Raw genomic sequence first — 24424 nt, 5'->3', positions numbered from 1 at the left:
TATTGACATTTTCCTGATTATTTTGAGTTTGTTTTTGTAGGTCTTTCTTTTCTCTTGTATTTACTGGCTATGTAAAGTCCCTTTATTATTTGTTTCAAGGCTAGCTTGGTGGTGCTGAATTCTCTTAACTTCTTGTCTGTGAAGCTTTTGACTTTATCAATTTTGTATAAGATCTTTGCCAGGTATAGTAATCTTGGTTGTAGATTTTTCTCTTTCAGTACTTTAAATATATCCTGCCATTCCCTTCTGGTCTACAGAGTTTCGGCTGAAAGATCCACTGTTAATTGTATGAGTTTTCTCTTGTATGTTACTTGTTGCTTTTCCCTTGCTGCACATAATATTCTTTCTTTGTTCTTAATCTCTGTTAGCTTGATTAATATGTGTGTCAGTGTGTTTCTCCTTGGGTTTATCCTCTATGGGATTCTCTGTGCTTCTTGGACTTGATTGACTATTTCCTTTCCCATGTGGGGGATTCAGCTATAATTTCTTCAAAAATTTTCTCAGTGCCTTTTTTTTTCCTTCCTCTGGTACCCCTATAACTCGAATGTTGATTTGTTTAATATTGTCCCAAAGGTCTCTGAGGCTATCCTCAATCTTTTAATTCCTTTCCCTTTATTCTGTCCTTCAGCAGTTATTTCCACCACTCTATCCTGCAGCTCACTTAGCTGTTCCTTTGTCAGTTATTTTGCTATTGGTTCCTTCTAGAGTATTTTTAATTTCAGTAATTTTGTTGTTCATTTGTGTTTGCTTATTCTTTATTTCTTCTATGTCCTTGGAGATTGTATTAACTGAGTTAAATGCTTCTTGTACTTTCTCCATTCTATTTTCAAGTCTACAGAGCATCTTTCATTATTCTGAATTCTCTTTCAGGGAGATTGGTTATTTCCTCTTCATTTATTTGGTCTTGTGAGTTTCTGATTGCTCTTTCATTTGCACTATACTTCTCTTTCTTTTCGTCACTTTTTTTCTGACTTGCTCCACTTGAGGTCTCTGTTTCTCAGGATTTAGGGTTGTGTTACTTCTTCCTTTTGGTTTTTGCCCGTGGAGGGAAATGCTGGTTGGGTTGTTTGTGTTGATTTCTTGTTAGGGGTGACTTGTGCCTGTGTTTTGAAGAGCCAAGCTTCAAGCTGGGCAGGCCTGCCTCTGGCTTGGAATCCAGATATCAAATCTTGTTTTACCCAAGTTGAATTTTTTCAATTTTATCACAATGCCTGCCTTGGAGGGTCTCCTGGAGAGGCAAGGAGGTGACTCTAGCTCTCTCTGGAGTCATAAAAGCTGATGGCAGACACAGTAGGGGCCTATGTGAACTCTGGCTGGAGTCAGAGGCAGATACTTTGGACCCCTGATATGGAGACCTGGCTCCACTCAACAGCCTGTAAGTTTCAGTGCTGGGACACCTCAGGCCAAACAACCAACTCGTTGGGAACACAGCCCTACCATCAGCAGACATGGTGCCTAAAATGACTTTCTAAGTCCATAGCCATCTCTGGACACGTCCCTTAATTCAGCCCTGCCCACCCCCTTATAACTATTTTGATAAATGTAAGAAGTTAGTGTTATTATACTAAACATGGCAAAAAAAATTAAAACAAACTTTAAGTATGAAATTCTAATGGAAGGAAATGAGTTTAGACATTGTATCGCTGTGTTTCAGTCATCAGAAATCTTAGAGAAATTTCCAGCTGTCTTTGAAAGTTCATGTGCTGAGTGCTATCTCCAATGAGGCCATTCTGAATTGAGAATGGTAAAGCATAAACATGAGACACACAACACAAAACATTCAGCTGCCTACCCATGAGACCTGTTCTCAAGTGAACCCCTTACTTGAATTTTGGAATATTTGCTAGGAGTGTTTTCCCTCTTATGAAGTTTCTCTCCAGAAGCAACCACAGTCAGTGAGCCTAAAGAGCATTTGGCATTTCCTCAGAAGATGTCCTCATCAGCTAGAAACAGATCAGACTGACTCTTTCAAATACGTAATCATTTTCCTGAAATCGTGGGCTTAGTTTCCAAATGCTGTGGCAACCAGGTAGTTGTGGCGCCAGCCAATTTGCTCCGTGTAATTTGTCATATTTTAAAGTTTGTACTCGCATTTTGTATCTCCAAGAATGGAGAAAGTGGCATATACAGACTGAAGTAGAATACACCATGAAGACAAAACACTAATATTTTTGTTGTTGTTGTTTTTAAGCAGAACGCTCAATTTTCTACCTTACTTTCTAGTTTTTATATTATAATATTGAAAATTGGAAAGGATATAAATGCTAAAAACTTCTAATTGCTAAAGAGCACTGAGAAAATGGGAGCTAGCACCTAGAATAATAAATACATATATATGATTGGGTATTTTAAAAAACCAACATCATTTATAATCCTCCAAAATTACATGAGTCAGCTTGTTAGCAGTTAGTAGGTTCAGTATTTTAATTCACTACTTAGAACTCTAGGTCCTTTATCAAAGGAAGGTCACATAGTTAGTTAAACTGCACACTACATGTGGAGGAGCATAGTGGGTAGTAACTTTGCCTGATGTTATACAGCTATAATGCATTCCTGTTTGAGCGCAAACTGATGGAGATTTGCATCTGTCCATTCACTCCATTGTTTCTAGTGAGCATTTGCTAAGTGGGAACTGGGTTGCACCCTCCTCACATCCCTGTCCCTGTCACTCTTCCTGCCTCTGTGGTGGCTTATTTGATGCCTTGTTTGTTTTACACACTGGTAACTGATGGCATTACATGTTGAAGAGTCTTAAACATTGTAAGGGAAACTATGACCCTGCTTAGCTTGACCACCTGTCCCAGTGGATGGGCCTGTGGCACCTGAGTGGGTTGGCTGTCCTTTCAAAAGTGCAGATGACTCCCAGAAAGTGAGGCAAGTGACATTTACAGCCAAGGGTTCTGAAGAGGCTCAATTAAGTAATTGAGTCTCAAGGTTCTGAATCAAACTGAATATCTTTAATCAACATGTGCAAACTACATATTGTGCTGGTTGAAGTCAAAGGTCAGTGTTACTACACTGCTACTGGAGGGAGTGGAGCTCCAGCCAATCCATCCCAGTGTTGTAAGTAGCCCCTCACCTGTGCAAAGTTCTTAGATGCACAAACACAGGCACTGGTACTGAAACTAAAGGCCTCATGTTCTCAAGAATCTTCACAGCTTCTTGGATGCATTTTCTTTTTAGGAATGAAGGAAAATTCTCCAATTTTTGAGCCATTCTTTTATGTCAGTTCTACAAAGTTGTATGTAACTTCTGGAACCTATTATGCAGAGCGAATTAAGCCAAAGAAAAACACCAATACAGTATATTAATGCATATATATGGAATTTAGGAAGATGGTAACAATGACCCTATATGCGAGACAGCAAGAGAGACACAGATGTAAAGAACAGACTTTTGGACTCCATGGGAAAAAGTGCAGGTCGGATAATTTGAGAGAATAGCATTGAAACATGTATATTATCATATGTGAAATAGATCGCCAGTCCAGGTTGATGCATAAGACAGGGTGCTCACAGCTGGTGTGCTGGGATGACCCTGAGGGACGGGATGGGAAGGGACGGTCAGGATGGGGAACATATGTACACCCATGGCTGATTCATGTCAATGTATGGCAAAACCACTACAATATTGTAAAGTAATTAGCCTCCAATTAAAATTAAAAAAATATATATATATATTTTTCTTTTAAATATAGTGAAAGTTGCTCAGTTGTGTCTGACTCTTTGCGACTGCATGGACTATACAGTCCATGGAATTCTCCAGGCCAAAATACTGGAGTGGGTAGCCATTCTCTTCTCCAGGGGATCTTCCCAATCCAGGGATCAAATCCAGGTCTCCCACATTGCAGGCAAATTTTTTACCGTCTGAGCTACTAGGGAAGCCCTTTAAAAGATACAGTTTTGTAAATATTTAATATTATGCTAATTTGATTTTGAATTGTAAATATCAAGTATTGTTTAGGGAGTTTTATTATACTTTGTTAAAAAGGCAAAATCATTCATTTTTAGAATTATTATGAGTAAATTTAATGTACCAAAAATAAAAAAGAAATCAAAGCAAGTAGCTGTTGTGGTAGTTATGTTTGAGTTACACTATGTGGTTTACACAGCTCTTTTCATGTAGCATTTGCCCTGCTCACTCCAGTCCTGTAGAAAGACAAGAACAGGTATTGTTTCTGAGTTACTGGTGAGGACGTGAAGGTATTCTAAAGTTAGGAGATGTGTCTGGGATGCAGTTCTGGTTCTATCCTAGGAGTTTTGTCTGCCCCATTTTTTTTTTTTTTTAACATGGTACAGTTGTGAATAGGTTTAGATATAATGGATTGCTTGACACCTTTGTTTTCCGTTTAGTGCACACAAAGTACCCCTATGGTACTTTTGTTAATAAGTAGATGAAAAAAATGAGATCACAACTCCAGCTGCTCTCATGTTGATAAACCATCTCTCTTGCTTTTTCTTTTTATCTGATAAGTGTGTTAATTCAGTAGATATTAAGTGGCTTTTATGGAGTGCTTGGGAATTTTACAGGACTTGTGTACACACTTCATGTGCTGAAGTAGTTCAGGCGGTTAAGGGATGGTGAAGTGTACTCAGAAACGTGTTCAGTCACTGACCTGGATTGCATGCTGTTAACTGTCAACAAGAGGCAAGACTAACATTCTGTGATTTGGGAGTCAGGCGGAGACCCCAGTGGGACTTAATCTTTGGTTAGATGCTGTGCATGGGGAAGGCTAGGTTGGGGCATTCCAGTGGAGTGGAGCTTGATTTAGGACATGTGGGGAGATGAATTTGGGAGGATGAATAGGAGGGTTATAGAAAAAGGACAGGTGGAAGAGTTGACATTTGATTCTTGAAGAACTACAACAGAACTTAGTGCTTGCTTATTCCCTGCTTGTGGATCCGTACAATGAAAGAGAGGTTTTGTCACCTTACAGGTCTGTATGTGTTCCAGTCCTGGGGTGGAGCTGAAAGACTGCAGGACTGGCCAGGTTGTTTGTGGTTTATGTAGGCTTTTATGGAGCACTTTTAGCAAACTTCATATTTGCTGAATGATGAAATCCTGAGTGAAACCACTTGTCCCCATGGCTGCTGGCACTGACTCTTTTCTGTGGAGCAAATGAAGTCTGAGACTGAGTGGGTTTATTATTAGGATGATGAAGCTCTATAAGTCAGAGTCCCCTTTTTGGGAAACATACAGCTCACTCCCCTGCCAGGTGCTTGGCTGCTCCTTACATGAGAGGTTCACATTTTGTGGATGTGAAGGGAACATTGAGCCTTGATATTGCCTCTTGCCCACATTCCACCTTATTCTTGCCAGAATGAGAATATTCTCTGATGTCTAATCCCTGGACAGGGATTGGCTGGTCCATGTCCATTGAATTCCTTTACTTTTATCAATGAGAGTTCATTTGTAATATCATGTTAATTAAACCCCTCATTTTTCCATTAAAAAGTTATTTCTGTTATTTAGTAGACCTGGTGTCAATCAAGATGTAGGTAAGTGAAAGATGTGACTGGCTGAAGGGTCTACAGTGGGACCCTTCCTGAATGAGACCTGAGAATCTGAGTTCTTGGATAGGGGCAGTGAATGTCCCTAAAGGTGAAGCTTAAACTGATATATACATTGTATTTTACTGTTGACACTGAAGAATATTTTAGGAAATTCTTCAATTAATTTGTGAAGCAACTCTTTGGAAATAGCAATGCCTCTCCATTGGTTGACTCAAGTTCAGTCTCAGCATGGTGTTTACATTATGTTTTTGGTTTTGTTTCTACCACTCAATTACTCTCTGTGCTTTATTTGCTGTGTTGATCAAAAGGTTTAGGAAAATATAACTGTGAGTAAGGAGGATGTCATGAAGAGAACTCAGGGCTTGTGTACATTGGTGCCTGCATCCTGAAGCACCTGTTACCCTGAAATCTTAGCGGGCAGTTTCTGAGGTTGTCTACAGCCTCAGAGTGGCCTCCTTTCTAAGGTTCCCACTTGGCTTCCTGGCACGAGGTGTAGCTATGAGCCTGCTTCTCACTCTGTCCAGATTCTGTTGGTCTCCATCTGGGAAGAGCTTTCTTTGCCAGATTCCTGTCCAGTTCTTTTTTTCTTGGCAAGTTCACATTTCTTTATAGGTCCTCTCCCAAACTGTTCCCGACCTGGATTGAAGATATTTAGTTTCCTGGGCTTTCTGTTGTTGAAGGTGAGGAAGCTGTTTATTGTTCTTGAGTGCCCAGTACTGCCTGTTCTCTGATTTTGCGACAAGTGTTTACACAGATTTCAAAGGGAAATCATATTCCAGTGCATTGAAAATGTTTTGTCAGTGGACTCTGTGACTGAGTGGATTTTTTGACCTGCAGAGACACACATGGCCTTGTACCTCCAAAGAAAGAGACTTAAATTTTACCATAGAAGTTGAAACACATATGGTTATGAAAACAAAATGTGTGAAAGAAAGTTTATGTGATGAATCTACATTGAATAGTATAAAATGCTGTTTCCTGTTTTATGTATGTTTGCATCTACATATATGCCTACCACACATATATTTATGATAGACATGGTGTTAAAAGTATCAGTTAAGAAGACTCCATTTTTCATGATTTAATTAAAGTAGCTTAATTTTTTTTTAATATAGCTAGATCAACTTTACACCTGGGCTGCAGTTAGTCAACCCCCACACACTCACTAGATTATATCGAAGGGCAGTTTCCCAGGACAGTCCCAGCTGCTTGGCCACCATCTAAACCTCCTGATGAGGAACACAGGCCTACGGATGCTGACACAGGTAGGCCCATGGAAAGAGTGTATGTTCTGAGTTCAGTTCAGTTCAGTCACTCAGTCATGTCCGACTCTTTGTGACCCATGAATGCAGCATGCTAGTCCTCCCTGTCCATCACCAACTCCCGGAGTTCACTCAGACTCACATCCATTGAGTCAGTGATGTCATCCAGCCATCTCATCCTCTGTTGTCCCCTTCTCCTCCTGCCCCTAATCCCTCCCAGCATCAGAGTCTTTTCCAATGAGTCAACTCTTTGCATGTGGTGGCCAAAGTAATGGAGTTTCAGCTTTAGCATCATTCCCTCCAAAGAAATTCCAGGGATTGTCTCCTTCAGAATGGACTGGTTGGATCTCCTTGCAGTCCAAGGGACTCTCAAGAGTCTTCTCCAACACAACAGTTCAAAAGCATTAATTCTTCAGTGCTCAGCTTTCTCCACAGTCCAACTCTCATATCCATACATGACTACTGGAAAAACCATACCCTTGTCTAGATGGACCTTTGTTGGCAATGTAATGTCTCTGCTTTTGAATATGCTATCTAGGTTGGTCATAACTTTTCTTCCAAGGAGTAAGCGTGTTTTAATTTTATGGCTGCAATTACCATCTGCAGTGATTCTGGACCCCCCAAAAAATAAAGTCCGAGACTGTTTCCACTGTTTCCCCATCTATTTCCCATGAAGTGATGGGACCAGATGCCATGATCTTCGTTTTCTGAATGTTGAGCTTTAAGCCAACTTTTTCATTCTCCACTTTCACTTTCATCAAGAGGCTTTTTAGTTCCTCTTCACTTTCTGCCAGAGGGTGGCATCATCTGCATATCTGAGGTTATTGATATTTCTCCCGGCAATCTTGATTCCAGCTTGTGCTTTTTCCAGTCCAGCGTTTCTCATGATGTACTCTGCATAAAAGTTAAATAAGCAGGATGACAATATACAGCTTTTATGTACTACTTTTCCTATTTGGAACCAGTCTGTTGTTCCAAGTCCAATTCTAACTGTTGCTATCTGACCTGCATATAGGTTTCTCAAGAGGCAGGTCAGGTGCTCTGATATTCCCATCTCTTTCAGAATTTTCCACAGTTTATTGTGATCCACACAGTCAAAGGCTTTGGCATAGTCAATAAAGCAGAAATAAATGTTTTTCTGGAACTCTGGCTTTTTCGATGATCCAGCGAATGTTGACAATTTGATCTCTGGTTACTCTACCTTTTCTAAAACCAGCTTGAACATCTGGAACTTCACAGTTCAGGTATTGCTGAAGCCTGGCTTGGAGAATTTTGGGCATTACTTTACTAACATGTGAGATGAGTGCAATTGTGCGGTAGTTTGAGCATTCTTTGGCATTGCCTTTCTTTGAAATTGGAATGAAAACTGACCTTTTCCAGTCCTGTGGCCACTGCTGAGTTTTCCAAATTGGCTGGCATATTGAGTGCAGGACTTTCACAGCATCATCTTTGAGGATTTGAAATAGCTCAACTGGAATTCCATCAGCTCCACTAGCTTTGTTTGTAGTGATGCTTTCTAAGGCCCACTTGAGTTCACATTCCAGGATGTCTGGCTCTAGGTCAGTGATAACACCATCGTGATTATCTGGGTCGTGAAGATCTTTTTTGTACAGTTCTTCTGTGTATTCTTACCACCTCTTCTTAATATCTTCTGCTTCTGTTAGGTCCATACCATTTCTGTCCTTTATCGAGCCCATCTTTGCATGAAATATTCCCTTGGTATCTCTAATTTTCTTGAAGAGATCTCTAGTCTTTCCCATTCTGTTGTTTTCCTCTATTTTCTTTTCTTTTCTTTTTTTTTTTTTGCATTGATCTCTGAGGAAGGCTTTCTTATCTCTCCTTGCTATTCTTTGGAACTCTGCATTCAGCTGCTTATATCTTTCCTTTTCTCCTTTGCTTTTCACTTCTCTTCTTTTCACAGCTATTTGTAAAGCCTCTTCAGACAGCCATTTTGCTTTTTTGCATTTCTTTTCCATGGGGATGGTATTGATCCCTGTCTACTGTACAATGTCATGAACCTCCGTCCATAGTTCATCAGGCACTCTATCTATCAGATCTAGGCCCTTAAATCTATTTCTCATTTCCACTGTATAATCATAAGGGATTTGATTTAGGTCATACCTGAATATTCTAGTGGTTTCCCCTACTTTCTTCAATTTCAGTCTGAATTTGGCAATAAGGTGTTCATGATCTGAGCCACAGTCAGCTCCTGGTCTTGTTTTTGTTGACTGTATAGAGCTTCTCCATCTTTGGCTGCAAAGAATATCATCAATCTGATTTTGGTGTTGACCATCTGGTGATGTCCATGTGTAGAGTCTTCTCTTGTGTTGTTGGAAGAGGGTGTTTGCTATGACCAGTGAATTTTCTTGGCAAAACTCTATTAGTCTTTGCCTTGCTTCATTCCATATTCCAAGGCCAAATTTGCCTGTTACTCTAGGTGTTTCTTGACTTCCTACTTTTGCATTCCAGTCCCCTATAATGAAAAGGACATCTTTTTTGGGTGTTAGTTCTAAAAGGTCTTGTAGGTCTTCATAGAACCATTCAACTTCAGCTTCTTCAGCGTTACTGGTTGGAGCATAGACTTGGATTACTGTGATATTGAATGGTTTGCCTTGGAAATGAAAAGAAATCATTGTGTCGTTTTTGAGATTGCATCCAAGTACTGAATTTTGGACTCTTTTTTTGACCTTGATGGCTACTCCATTTCTTCTAAGGGATTCCTGCCCACAGAAGTAGATATAATGGTCATCTGAGTTAAATTCACCCATTCCAGTCCATTTTAGTTTGCTGATTCCTAAAATGTCGACGTTCACTCTTGCCATCTCCTGTTTGACCACTTCCAATTTGCCTTGCTTCATGGACCTGACATTCCAGATTCCTATGCAATATTGCTCTTTACAGCATTGGACCTTGCTTCTATCACCAGTCACATCCACAACTGGGTATTGTTTTTGCTTTGGCTCCATCCCTTCATTCTTTCTGGAGTTATTTCTCCACTGATCTCCAGTAGCATATTGGGCACCTACTGACCTGGGGAGTTCCTATTTCAGTATCCTATCATTTTGCCTTTTCATACTGTTCATGGGGTTCTCAAGGCAAGAATACTGAAGTGGTTTGCCATTCCCTTCTCCAGTGGCCCACATTGTGTCCGACCTCTCCACCATGCCCGCCCGTCTTGGGTTGGCCCCACAGGGCATGGCATAGTTTCATTGAGTAAGACAAGGCTGTGGTCCTAGTGTGATTAGGTTGACTAGTTTTCTGTGATTATAGTTTCAGTGTGCCTGCCCTCTGATGCCCTCTTGCAACACCTACCATCTTACTTTGGTTTGTCTTATCTTGGACATGGGGTATCTCTTCACAGCTGCTCCAGCAAAGCGCAGCCGCTGGTCCTTACCTTGGATTAGGGGTATCTCCTCACCACTGCCCCGCCCAACCTTGAACATGGAATAGCCCCTCTAGGCCCTCTGGCATCCGTGCAGCCACCACTCCTTGGACGTGGAGTTGCTCCTCCCGACTCTTTGCGACCTCATGGAATGTAGCCTATCAAGTTCCTCCATCCATGGGATTTTCCAGGCAAGAGTGCTGGAATGGATTGCCATTTACTTCTCCAGGGGATCTTTCCAACCCAGGAATCGAACCTGGGTCTCCTGCATTGCAGGCAGACGCTTTACCATCTGAGCCACCACAGAAACTGTATGTTCTGAAAGTAACATCAAATATCTGTGAAGCACCTGCTGAGTAGTGAGTCTGGATTTCTCTTCCAACTATTTCTTAGATTATAATCTTCATATAAATCAAGCTAAATCACTGGGAAGCTTGTTAAATTGAAAATTCTTACACCCTATCTTCATAGTTACAGGCACTGGGAAGCTAGAGCTATCCAGTTAGTACTGTGTATACAGAGTTGAGAACCACTGCTTTGGGGTCCAGATGAGGCCCCCACCTGGAAGGAAGCCACCCATTGTATGGGCTGAAAGCTCAGAAGGGAACTTTCTGTCTGTTGGCTTCAGAGGTGGCAGCCACCTCCCCTCCTTTCCTGGCTCTTCCCTTACTACTTTTTTTGAGCCTTTATTAGTTTTTTTCTTTGCCTTCAGAGATAATTGACAGAGGCAAGATGAAGTTATGCATTCTACTAAATCTAAATTTTAAGTAATTTAAAAAGTGTGCACTGTTCAAATATAACATTTTTCTAAAAAATATTTCATTTTGATTGTTTTTTTTTTTCTTTTTGTCCCTTGTGCTGTCCTAAAGTGTTTTGTGTTGTTTTTGATGTATTTGAAGGTAGCATGACATTAACATCAGCTTTTTATGGAGCCCAAAGCTAGAAAAGCACTTCATTGTATTGAATTAAAAATCACACTTGTATAACAATGTTTTTTTGGTTGTCTTATTCCCTGCTTCCTTTTTCATTTTGGCTTAATAAATCGCAGCTTCTTCTTGGTGGACTGATCAGGAATATTGGCATCTGATCCATCAGAGAGGAGTAAATAGAAGGGCATTATTACAATTCAGAAATCTCTCCCTCATCAAATTTTCCTAAATGGTATCATAGCATGGTGTTAGAGTTAAGAATTTGGCATTTTATTCCCATTGGCTTATTGAGAGAAAGATGTTGGGTGGACGCCTAGCTGGGACCTCTGTGAAGAAGGGTGACAAGGGATTAGGCTCTTCTGTGTATCAGCCTGTAACCTTGGGCAAGTTTGCTAACTTCTGTTCTTGGTTTCTGCATCTGTTAAATGGTAGTAAGGATAACACCTACTGCATAGGGATACTTTGAGAATTATCTAAGTGTGATAGCATAGATTAGCATCCAGAATGCAGTCATATTCCTCATGAGTCCCTTTAAAGCCAACAATGGCCCATACCCTCAGTGACTTTATTTCAGACTACTGTCCAAAGATCTGCAGAGGGGACCTACTGCTCACAGCCTCTGTTTTTTTTTTCCTCATCCTGAAGTGATGCATTTACTTCTTCTTTCTTTGCACTGAGGCACTGTTTGGGGGCCCACAACCAACCCTGTGTACCCTCTTTTAAAGGCCAATGCTTTTGAAACATAGTGTTTACTTGATGGACTATACTCTCTGAAGTGAAACACAAACAAGAGGTGTGATATAAGAAACATGTTCTATGTAGGACTTTGACTTTCTTGTGGTACAGAGAACAGTTGATCAAGGGCCGAGGTAGATCTTCAGAGATGAGAGGTTGCTTACATAACACACAACCCCCCCACCTCCCCCCCCCAAAAAAACAAGCATGTAAAACAATTTAGTTTTAAAGGGAAAATTATATAACTTAAAGTATTTATCCTATTAAATGCATTTTTATTTGTTTATGTTAAAAGTTACTTCAGTTCAGTTCAGTTGCTCAGTCGTGTCCAACTCTTTGTGAACCCATGGACTGCAGCACACCAGGCTTTCCTGTCCATCACCAACTCCCAGAGCTTTTTCAAACTCATGTCCATTGAGTCAGTGATGCCATCCGACCATCTCATCCTCTGTAATCCCCTTCTCCTCCTGCCTTCAATCTTTCCCAGCAACAGGATCTTTTCCAGTAAGTCAGTTCTTTGCATCAGGTGGCCAAAGTATTGGAGTTTCAGCTTCAGCATCAGTCCTTCTGATGAACATTCAGGACTGATTTCCTTCAGGATAGACTTGTTGGGTCTCCTTGCAGTCCAAGGGACACTCAAGAGTCTTCAACACAACAGTTCAAAAGCATCAATTCTTTGGTGCTCAGCTTTCTTTATAGTCCAACGCTCATGTCCATATATGACTCCTGGAGAAACCGTAATTCTGACTAGATAGACCTTTATCAGCAAAGTAATGTCTCTGCTTTTTAATATGCTGTCTAATTTCGTCATAGCTTTTCTTCCAAGGAGCAAGTGTCTTTTAATTTCACGGCTGCATTCCCCATCTGCAGTGATTTTAGAGCCCAAGAAAATAAAGTCTCTCACTGTTTCCACTGTTTCCTCATCTATTTACGATGAAGTGATGAGACCACATGTCATGATCTTAGTTTTCTGAATGTTGAGTTTTAAGTCAACTTTTTCACTCTTCTCTTTCACTTTCATCAAGAGGCTCTTTAGTTCTTCTTTTCTTTCTGCCATAAGGATGGTGTCATCTGCATATCTGAGGTTACTGATATTTTCCCCAGCAATCTTGATTCCAGCTTGTGCTTCATCCAGCCTGGCATTTCACATGATGTACTCTACATATAAGTTAAATAAGCAGGGTGGCAATATACAGCCTTGACATACTCCTTTCCCAGTTTGGAACCAGTCTGTTGTTCCATGTCCAGTTCTAACTGTTGCTTCTTGAACTGCATACAGATTTCTCAGGAGGCAGTAAGGTAGTCTGGTATTCGATTTCTTTAAGAATTTTCTACAGTTTGTTGTGATCTACACAGTCAAAGGCTTTGGTGTAGTCAATAAAGCAGAAGTGGATGTTTTTCTGGAAGTTACTTACTGGTTAGGAAATAGCTAGGTGAAGCTACAGTAGAATCAATCAATTTCATAGAGAGATATTTTAATAGTTGTTCATATCTTGTGTTTTACACCAATGATTAGGGTGATGTTTTCATTGTTTTCATCGCTAGGGTGAACTTCTCAACTTTAACTGAAACATATATATTATCCTCTAAAATTTTAGGGCGGTTTAAAAAAGTTATGAAACATTTTATGTTACTGATTTTTTTGTAAACTGGAGGAACGCTAGACAGAAAATTAATTAGTAATAATATGAATTTTAGTTTGGTAAGAGATGATAGTTGGAATTGAGGCTGAGACATTTGCAAACTAATTTTTTTTTCTTTGTTATTCGAGATAACTTGCAAAATGCCAGAGTAGCAGTTTTTAATATAGCAACTTTTATATTATCTCCTTTTTATATTGTCCCCTTTTAAAATGTGTATTCTTAAAGAGGATGGTGGAGATAAGTAGAAAATAGTTAAATGTAGTGACTTATTTTTCTCCAGCTGATCTGTTAATAAACCCGAGCCCAGTAACTGTTTTGTCCAAAATGGTCTAATGGCCCTTGCTAAAACTTTTCCCACTGTGATTCTGTGGGATTTTGCAGGGCATTCTCATTCTGGGACCATTCACGCTCCCTGTCATAAGCAGGCAAGTGAGGATGTCAGTAACACAGTGAAAACCATGCATAGACCCTACGTTTTTTGAAAAATAAAAAAAAAAAAATTAATTGCAAATACTGATAATGTGATTATTAGTAGTGATAAAATATTTCCAGTGCACTTGACTGTGATCTGTGTGTAGTGACTTCACAGCTAAAATTGCTGTTTGTAGCATGTGGTCCCTTTCAGCTTTGTTTTAAAGTAAAAGAACTCACTGATTATTTTTCTTTCTGAAGAAGAAAGATGTGGTTCTATCTTAGAAAATTGACAGCTTGGTTTTCTTTGACTTTTCTTTGGCCTTTTGGCTCCTCTTTACACTGGTTACTAATCCCCATGTGTGCATGCTGAGTCATTTCAGTCGTGTCTGACTCTTTGCAAACTTATGGACTGTATCCCCCAGTCTCCTAGTCCAAGGGATTCTCCAGGCAAGAATACTGGAGTGGGTTTCCATTGCCATCTTCCCAACCCAAGGATTAAACTGGGGTCCCCTTGTATCCTGCATTGGCAGGTGGATTCTTTACCCCTAGTGCCACCTGGGAAGCCCCACTAATCCACATGGCAGGCTAATTCAGATTCGTGGTGCTGACTATTCTCCCTTTCTTGGGGACTGCACTTCTGTTTTTCCACAATCCATTTTGTGAAACTGACTTTCTCCACCTTCATCTACTGGTGAAGAAACAAACCTTCTTCTATGTGAATCTAGGTGCAGAGGCTGCAGTGAGGTCTCCGGGGTTGTGGGTTCTTGGGGATCTTCGGTTCCTACAGTGTCTTTGTGTTTCCTCCACAGAGAAGCCTGAGGTGCTGAGGCTGACCATCTGAAGTCCGTAGAGTGAAATCTCCTAGAAGGACAGGCTGGAAAGGAAGTTAGAGAGTAATGTGCTTGCTCCAGAAGTTTGTAGCAGAAATGTTAATAAGAAGGGATCCTTTCCAGTTATCTTTTCTCCTTATCTTCTCTCTCTTCATTTCCCTTTACTTATTTGATGCAACCCACCCCCACCACAGTGGTTTTTCTGGAGCCTCTATTCATATCTCTATCATGTGAATTACTTAGGTTTAGATCTGATCTGTATCTACTATCTGTCTTCTGTGTAGACTACTAACATTTCAAGACCTTTGGATACATTATATACTTAAATATTGAGTGAATAAATGAAGATCTTTTGTTGAAAAAGATATAAATATTAATAAAATATCTACTTAGCACATGAATGCAAGTATTATATTTGATGGAATTCTGTGTGTGCTGAAAGAGCCTGAGGACCATTTTAAGGGCTCATCACCAACCTTCAAATGTTACTTTATAGATTTACGCAAAGAGAGACTTAATTTTAGTTTTGAATTCGTGGAGAACAGGGTCAAGGTGTGAGAGTGACTTGATCATTCTTGGTGCATCTTTGGAAAATCAAGGCCGTCATCTTCCTTTAAAAAAAAAAATTAAAAGTATATATGTTTATTTGGCTGTTCCTGGTCTTAGTTGCAGCACATAGGATCTTCATTGCTACATGTGGGATTTTTAGTTCCCCAACCAGGGATCAAACCTGGGCCCCGTGCAGTGGGAACACAGTCTTAGCCAGTGGACCACCGGGAAAGTCCCTTTCTTTCTTTGTTTCAATAAATGCTTTCCAAAATTTTAATTTTAATTATTTATTTCTGGCTGGGCTGGGTCTTTGTGACTATGTGCAGACTTCCTCTAGTTGTGGTGCTGGGGATTCTCATTGCAGTGGCTTCTATTGTTGTGGAGCATGGGCTCTAGACACTCCAGCATCAGTCTTTGCAACTCATGGACTTACTTGCCCCTTGGAATGTGGGATCTTTCTGAACCAGGGATCAAAATCCTGTCCCCAGCATTAGCAAGTGGAGTCTTAACCACTGAACCACCAGGGAATTCCAAGTCCATTATCTTTCTTTAAAAATGTGAATGGTCAAGATATTGAACAGAGGACTGATTTTATTTATTTATTTATTTATCTATTTTTTTCTGGATGAACTGCTGGAAAATTTTTCTTTTTCTTTTTTTTAAATTTTATTTTATTTTTAAACTTTACAAAATTGTATTAGTTTGTCAGAGGACTGATTTTAGAAAAACAATTTGGGCACAGAGAATCCTGGAGGTAAATATAGAAGGATAGCTGGTGGAAACATGAAAACTTTTTGTATAGGAATCCTAAGACCTGTGTTTACTCATTGGCTGAAAGAATGGTAATCCACCTTGGTTCCAAAAAATATATATAAGCAGCTTATGAATATGTGAGGTATATAAAAAGATGATAGAGGGAAATAGATTAAATTCAAAGGAATTGAATATAACACTGAGGTGAACCAGCATGCTGAAATGAATTTCAGAAGAACTTGCAGTTTTTAAAGGTGGTTGACATTTATCCCTCAGGTTTAAGGTAGAAAGGGAAGTGTGAACACAGCTGAATCATGCCCCGTGGCTGTGAGATGAAAAGCAATAGTCTCAGAAGGACAACTCTTCTGTCCTCTAGTAGCCAAAAGAAGTGTTTCTATGGCTTCTAAATAAAGGAGCTTCTGTGGGATGAAATATCAGATCAGATCAGTCACTCAGTCGTGTCTGACTCTTTGCGACCCCATGAATCACAGCACGCCAGGCCTGCCTGTCCATCACCAACTCCCGGAGTTCACTCAGACTCACATCCATCGAGTCAGTGATGCCATCCAGCCATCTCATCCTCTGTCGTCCCCTTCTCTTCCTGCCCCCAGTCCCTCCCAGCATCAGAGTCTTTTCCAATGAGTCAACTCTTCGCATGAGGTGGCCAAAGTACTGGAGTTTCATCTTTAGCATCATTCCTTCCAAAGAAATCCCAGGGCTGATCTCCTTCAGAATGGACTGGTTGGATCTCCTTGCAGTCCCAGGGACTCTCAAGAGTCTTCTCCAACACCACAGTTCAAAGGCATCAATTCTTTGGTGCTCAGCCTTCTTCACAGTCCAACTCTCACATCCATACATGACCACAGGAAAAACTAGTCTTGACTAGATGAACCTTTGTTGGCAAAGTAATGTCTCTGCTTTTGAATATGCTATCTAGGTTGGTCATAACTTTCCTTCCAAGGAGTAAGCGTCTTTTAATTTCATGCAGTCACCATCTGCAGTGATTTTGGAGCCCAGAAAAATAAAGTCTGGCACTGTTTCCACTGTTTCCTCATCTATTTCCCACGAAGTGATGGGACCAGATGCCATGATCTTCATTTTCTGAATGTTGAGCTTTAAGCCAACTTTTTCACTCTCCACTTTCACTTTCATCAAGAGGGTGAAGTAAATTCTTAACTGATTTCCAGGTTTGTCCTGATGCTTGAATCCATGTTCACTTGAGGAAAAGCAGGGATTCTATAAGGGGCCAGGGGTTGTTATCTTTCAACCTGCCACCTGACTCAGGAATAAAATGCTCTCAAGCAGATCAATCATGTCTCCTGGAGATAATTTTCCATGTTCAGTTTTTGTTAAATCAGCCCACATTCAGTTCAGTTCAATTCACTCACTCAGTTGTGTTCGACTCTTTGCAACCCCATGAACTGCAGCACACCAGGCCTCCCTGTCCATCACTAACTTCCAAAGTCCACCCAAACCCATGTCCATTGAGTTGGTGATGCCATCCAACCATCTCATCCACTGTCGTCCCCTTTTCCTCCTGCCCTCAATCTTTTCCAGCATGAGGGTCTTTTCCAATGAGTCAGCTCTTTGCATCACGTGGCCAAAGTACTGGAGTTTCAACTTCAACATCAGTCCTTCCAGTGAACTCCCAGGACTGATCTCCCTTAGGATGGGCGGGTTGGATCTCCTTGCAGTCCCAGGGACTCTCAAGAGTCTTCTCCAACACCACAGTTCAAACCATCAATGCCTTGGCACTCAGCTTTCTTTATAGTCCAACTCTCACATCCATACATGACCACTGGAAAAACCATTGCCTTAATTAGACAGACTTTTGTTGACAAAGTAATGTCTCTGCTTTTGAATATGCTGTCTTCTAACTTCTTCTAAGTCACTTCAGTCGTGTCTGACTCTGTGCGACCCCATAGACGGTAGCCCACCAGGCTTCCCTGTCCCTGGGATTCTCCAGGCAAGAACACTGGAGTGGGTTGCCATTTCCTTCTCCAAATATGCTGTCTAGGTGGGTCATAATTTTCCTTCCAAGGAGTAAGCGTCTTTTAATTTCATGGCTGCAGTCACCATCTGCAGTGATTCTGGAGCCCAGAAAAAATAAAATCAGCCACTGTTTCCCCATCTATTTGCCATGAAGTGATGGGACCAGATGCCCTGATCTTAGTATACTGAATGTGGAGCTTTAAGCCAGCTTTTTCACTTTCCTCTTTCACTTTCATCAATAGGCTCTTTAGTTCTTCACTTTCTGCCGTAAGGGTGGTGTCACATGTGTATCTGAAGTTATTGATATTTCTCCTGGCAATCTTGATTCCACCTTGATTCCGCACACAGGCATGGCTGAGAGGAGCCACCCTACGCCCAAGGGGAGGCAAAAAGACGACAGCACCCGGTATTCCCAAGCAGTCTCCTATCCAAGTACTAACCAGGCCTGAACCTGCTTAGCTTCCGAGATCAGATGACATCGGGCCTGTTCAGGGTTGTATGGTTGTAGATAGAGGCGGCTGCCACCAGGCACCCTGAAAGCCTTGTGCTGCGTCTCCATTTCACTCTGACCTGCCTGCTGGTGAGGGGAGCCAGGCACACTTCTCCCCTGACCGTGATCTGTACATGCACCACAGGACCTGCCACCAGACTCCAGCCAGCCAGGGCCGACAGCCCGGTGGCTGGCCGAAGCCACCCTGCCCCTGCACACTGCCACCCCTGGCAGGCACCTGGGCCTGGAAGGCTTCTGGGACCCACAGCAGGTGGCTGGGCATGCATGCGGTGGCTGGGGGGTTGGATGAGGGGCCCAGAGGTCTCTGCACTCTCCCAGCCTGGGCCTCTCCAGGCACATCCACGCTAGGTGGCTCCAACACCCCCATCCCATTCACTGCTCAGGGCCCCGTGGCCCCAGAGGTGTCTTGCTTGGTGGCCTGCAGCTCCCTGCAGCCTGCGGTCCTATGAGCCTCCTGCGGGTGGAGACGCAGCCCAGCCAGGCCCGGAGTGCCCATCCTGCCCGGCACCTGCCCAGTGCCCAAATGCTCCAGGAGCCACCAGCATGGTCGACTGGAGAGTGTCATCTCCGCCCCTTCACCCTACCGAGGTCCCCCTTACCCCGAGCCCCCTCCAAGCACAGGGTCTTCCTGAGAGAGCAGATGAACGACATGCAGGCACATGGACAGTCACTCGCACACACCAACGCCAAGTGAGACAGCCGGCCGGCGCAAGTTTGTCAGCGAGAGCCAGAATCATAGCACCTGTGAGAGGCCAGGGCCAGAGGAAGGGATGGGAGGCCCGGTTTCAGGAGACACAGAGCCAGGAAGAGACGAAGGTTCAGAGACAGACTTGAAGATGGCGAGAGGGAGACACACAGAAACACACACACACACACACACAGGGAGGCATAGACAGAGAGAGGGAGACAGAGCCACTGACTGAAGGAAAATGGGAGACAGACACAGGAGAGAGGATGGCATCTGATCCAAGACAGACACGCTGGTACAGAATGTGACATACCTCAGAGAGAAGCCATGCGGATGAAGCAACTTCTCCAAGGGAGGGGGTGTCAGCTTTGGGCCGGGCCCTGGCTGAATGGGGTGCCCTGTGGCTGGCAGTCAACTGTGGGGTCCCCAAGACCTCTTGGCAGCTGAGGTGTCAAAGGTCCCCTTCAGCTTGGCTACCTAAGGCAAGACCCAGCCCATGCCCCCAGGCCAGAGGGTGAGTGTGTGTGTGAGTGTGTCCGAGGGCGAGGGTGTGGTCAGGCTGACTGGGGACCTGGTGGATATGCAGAATGGAGGAGGAAGGGTGTGGAGGCTGGGAGTTGGGAAGCTTGTGTGGCCCTCTTGCTGTCTCTCTCTCCCTCTTTCTCCGTCTCCCTTGCCTGGGGTTTCCAGCTCTTGACCTGTCTTGGCAGTGGGTGGTGTGTATGTGTGTGTGTTTCTCTGGGTGGGAGTGCGTGCAAGCCAGAGTATGCAGTCCTATGTGAGGATTGGGCTTGGGTTGGGAGTGGGGCCTGGGGGGTGCTGGGGGTAGTGTAGCCCCCTGGATTGCCTCAGGCATTCCAAGGGAGCCCCAGAAGGAGACACGAAGGTCATCTGGTTTCCTGTAAGCCAAATGCAGAGTGGCTTGCGAGCCACATGGTGGGAGGAGTCGGGGCCCCAGCCACCCACCTGGGGAGGGGCTGCAGCTGCGGGGACCCAAGAGTTGGGATGCCGGTGCCTGCAAGGGCCGTCTGCTGGAAGGCAGGCGAAGGCTCTGAGCACAGTGGGGTGTGAAGGGTCGGGGGCAGGTGGGGCTTTCAGCGCCAGCTGCACAGGGAGGCCAGGGGCTGAAGGAGAGGGGAGGCAAAAAGCCTACAGCACTCGGTATTCCCAGGCAGTCTCCCATCCAAGTACTAACCAGTACCAACCCTGCTTCATTTCCAAGATCAGGCGAGATCGGGAGCATTAAGGGTGGTATGGCCGAAGACGGAGGTGGCTGCCACTCTAAGAGCCCTGCACTGTGCCTTCCTTTTGCTCCAACTTGCCTGCCGACTGGGCCAGCCGGCCGCACCTCTCATGTGGTCATGTGCTGTACTTGAGCCGCACAACCCGTGACTGGAATCTGGCCAGCCAGGGTCTGCAGCCTGGCAGCCAGCTGATGCTGCCCCACCCCACAACACCACCACCCTTGGACAGCAGCCGCCTGGCCCAGCCCGTGGGCCCGGAGGGCTTCAAGGACCCCAAGTGGGTGGCTGGGTGTGCGTGCCTGCAGGGGCTGGGGCATGGGGTGAAGGGCACGGAGGTCTTGGCCCTTTCACACACTGGGCCTCTCCAGGCCCACCCCCAAAAGGCAGCTCCACCACCCCCATCCCATTAGCTGCTCAGGGCTACAAGGCCCCAGAGGTGTCTGGCCTGGCGGCCCACAGCTGCCTGTGGCCCATGGTCCTCCTAGCCTTCTGCTGGCCTAGGCACAGCCCAGCTGGGGCCTGGAGAGCCCATCCTGCCCGGCACCTGCCCAGTGTGAAAACACATGGTGAGCCACCAGTGTGGTCGACCAGAGGGTGTCAGCCCCGCCCCTTTGCCCTACCGTAGCCCCCCTTGCCCCACGCCACCTGCCAAGCACAGGACCTTCCTGAGAGAGCAGATGAGCGACAGGCAAGCACATGGACAGACCCACAGACATTTGCACACACCCATGCCAAGTGAGACAGCTGGCCAGCACAAGTTCATCAGCAAGAGCTAGAGTCATAGCACCTGTGAGAGGCTGGGGCCAGAGGAAGGGATGGGAGGCCCTGTGTCAGGAGACACAGGGCCAGAAAGAGACGAAGGTTCAGAGACAGACTCAAAGATGGAGAGTGGGAGACAGACACTCTTGCACACATACACAGACCCACACACACACAGGGAGGCATAGACAGAGAGAGGGAGACACAGAGCCACTGACAGACGGAAAACATGAGACAGACATGGGAGAGAGGATGGCATCTGATCCGAGACAGACACACTGACCACCGTGACACACCTCAGAGAGAGGCCATGCGGAAGTAGCAGCTTCCTCAAGGAAGGAAGCGTCAGCCTTGGGCCGAGCCCCAGCTGGATGCGCTGCCCTGGGCCTGGCAGTCACCCATAGAGTCCCCAAGACTTCTTCACAGCCAAGGTCTCAAAGGTCCCCTTCGGCTTGGCTACCTTAGGTAAGACCCAGACCCCGTCCCCAGGCCAGAGGGTGAGTGAGTGAGAGTGTGTGTGTGAGTGTGTTGGTGGGTGTGGGTGTGGTCAGGTCGATGGGGGGCCGGGTGGATACCCAGAATGGGGGGGGTGTGGAGGTCGGGGGATGGGAAGCCTGTGTGATCCTCTTGATGCCTCTCTCTCTCTCTCTCTCTTTCTCTGTCTCTGATACCTGGGGTTTCTGGCTCTTAAGAGCCATCTCGGAGGCGGGGTGTGTTTGTGTGTATTTGTGTCTGTGTGTCTCTGTGGGTGTGTGCCTGTGCATGCACCCACAAGCATGCACGCTCTTGTGTGAGGATGGGGCTGGGGTTGAGGGTGTGGCTGGTGATGGGGCAGCCTCTGGGATTGCCTGAGGCTTGCCAAGGGAGCCTCAGACAGAGACCAGATGGTCATCTGGGTTCCTGGGAGATGAGTGTGGAGGGGCTCGCAGGTCACACAGGGGCAACCCAGGTGTGCCGTGGGTGTCAGAGCCCTTGCCACCTACCCAGGGAGGCTTCAGAGACCCAAAAGTAGGGACGCCGGTGCCTTCCTGGCTGGCTGGCCTGGCTGGCTGGCTGGCCGGCTGGCCAATCTAAAGGCTGGCTATAGCTTTGAGCATGGTGGGGTGCTAGGGGTCAGGGGCAGGTGGGATTTGCTGTGCCAAAAGTGCCTGGGGCCAGGGGCAAAAGGAGAGGGGAAGCAAAAAGACAACAGCACCTGGTATTCCCAAGCAGTCTCACGTCCAAGTGTTAACCAGGCCCGATCCTGCTTAGCTTCTGAGATCAGATGAGATTGGGCCTGTTCAGGGTGGTATGGTTGTAGGGGGAGGCGGCTGCCGCCAGGCGCCCTAAAATTCCTGCAATACGTCTCCATTTCGCTCTGACCTGCCTGCTGGTCAGGAGAGCCGGGTGCACTTCTCCCCTGACTGTATGCTCTACATGCACCGCAGGACCTGCCACCAGACCCCGACACCAGGCCCGGGTGCCCAGCGGCCAGCCAAAGGTGCCCTGCCCCCGCATATCACCAACCCTGTACAGCACTGGGGCCCAGAAGGCTTCTAAGACCCAGGGCACGTGGCCAGGTGTGCGTGAGGGAGCTCGGGGTTTGGGTGAGGGGCCCAGAGTTCTCCACACTCTTCCAGACTGGGCTTCTCCAGGCCCGCCCCTGCTAGGCAGCTCTGCCCCCCACCCATGCATTCTCTTCCCAGGGCCACTGTGGCCCCTCTCTCTTGGCCGCCCATAGCTGCCTGCGGCCAGTGGTCCTCTGAACCTCCTGTGGGCAGAGGTACAGCCCAGCTGGGGTCTGGAGCGTCCGTCCTGCCCAGCATCTGCCCGGTGCCCAACACACGGGGAGCCACCAGCATGGTTGACTGGTGAGCGTCAGCCCCGCCCCATTGCCCTACTGAGGCCCACCTTGCCCCACGCTGCCTTCCAAGTGCATGGCCTTCCTGAGAGAGCAGATGAGCAACATGCAGGCACATGGACAGTCACTCACACGCACCCATGCCAAATGAGACAGCCAGCCAGCGCAAGTTCATCAGCCAGAGTCAGAATCAGCACCAGTGAGAGTCCAAGGCCAGAGGAAGGGAAGGGAGGCCCGGTTTCAAGAGACACAGAGCCTGAAATACACGAAGGTTCAGAGACAGACTTGAAGATGGTGAGAGGGAGACAGACACTTGTGTGCATACACACACACACACACACACACACACACACACACAGGGAGGCATAGACAGAGAGAAGGAGACACGACCCATGGAGTTCCACTCCAGTTTCAAGGTGAGACTGGCCTCCTCTTGAGGTGCGATGGGACTGTCGGGATTCCTTTGCCAATGAAGCAGGGGAATGGACACTCATCTCGAGATGAGGAGGGGAAAGCGGGGCTCTTCTTGAGCTTTGGCAGGAAACTCAGTGTTCCTCTCCAGTGCAGACGGGTATGTCGGGGAACTTCTTGAGCTGCATAAAGGGTGTCAAGTACCCTTTTGAGGCTCAAGAGGGAAGGTGGGATTTCTCTCCAGGTGCTGTAGCGGACAAGGGCCTCATTAAGCCCTCAAGGGCGTGTTGAGGGGAGAATCTCCTGGTTTTTCTCGAGTTGCAGCAGGAAACTCGGGGTTCCTTTCAAGTTCCGAAGGGGACCTTAGGGACCCACTCGTGTTGCCTCAGGAAAGTCAAGACTCCATTCGAGTTGTGAGGGGGCTCTTCGTATTCCTCTCCAGTTGGTGCAGGGGCATAGGTCCTCATCTCGATATGAGGCAGGAACCTTAGGATTCCTCCCCAGTTCGGGCATGGATCTTAGGGTTCCTATGGAGTTTCAACAGGGTAGTCAGGCCTCATCTCGTGTTGAGACATGGAACTCCGTTTCTCTCTCGAGGTGGAAAAGGGGTGTCAGGCCTCCTGTTGAGTTGAGGTAGGGATCTAGGGCTATTTCCAGAGGCGCCACAGGGCTCTCAGTCCTCCTTCATGTTGTGAGTTGATACTCGGGGTTACATTCAAGTCATTGCAGGGGAATCAGGCCTTATGTCAAGTGGATGGGGACATCAAGGTCTTTTCAAATTGTGGCACGACCTGTGGAGTTCCTCTCAAGTTTCAAGGTGAGACCGGCCTCCTCTTGAGGTGCGACGGGAACGTTGGGATTCCTTTGCAGATAAAGCAGGGGAATGGACCCTCATCTCGAGAAGAGGAGGGGAAAACGGGGCTCTTCTTGAGCTGTGGTGGGAAAATCAGCGTTCCTCTGGAGTGCAAA

At 45.3% G+C, this 24424-nt stretch overlaps 1 protein-coding gene and 2 pseudogenes across 1 annotated transcript in view; 1 reads left to right on the top strand and 2 right to left on the bottom strand.

Moving 5' to 3' along the window:
• LOC129652735 (ankyrin repeat domain-containing protein 30A) overlaps positions 1–24424 on the top strand; it is a 141991-nt gene that overhangs the window by 68424 nt on the left and 49143 nt on the right. The gene's annotated exons all lie outside the window — the stretch shown is intronic.
• Positions 18394–18512, bottom strand: LOC129654429 (uncharacterized; annotated as a pseudogene).
• LOC129654415 (uncharacterized) lies at positions 20348–20466 on the bottom strand (annotated as a pseudogene).

The sequence above is a fragment of the Bubalus kerabau genome, chromosome 5 (assembly GCF_029407905.1).
Source record: "Bubalus kerabau isolate K-KA32 ecotype Philippines breed swamp buffalo chromosome 5, PCC_UOA_SB_1v2, whole genome shotgun sequence".
In the NCBI taxonomy this organism is placed as follows: Eukaryota; Metazoa; Chordata; class Mammalia; order Artiodactyla; family Bovidae; genus Bubalus; species Bubalus kerabau.
Note: the sequence above shows the minus strand (reverse complement) of the source record. Positions and strands in the feature narration are given on the sequence as shown.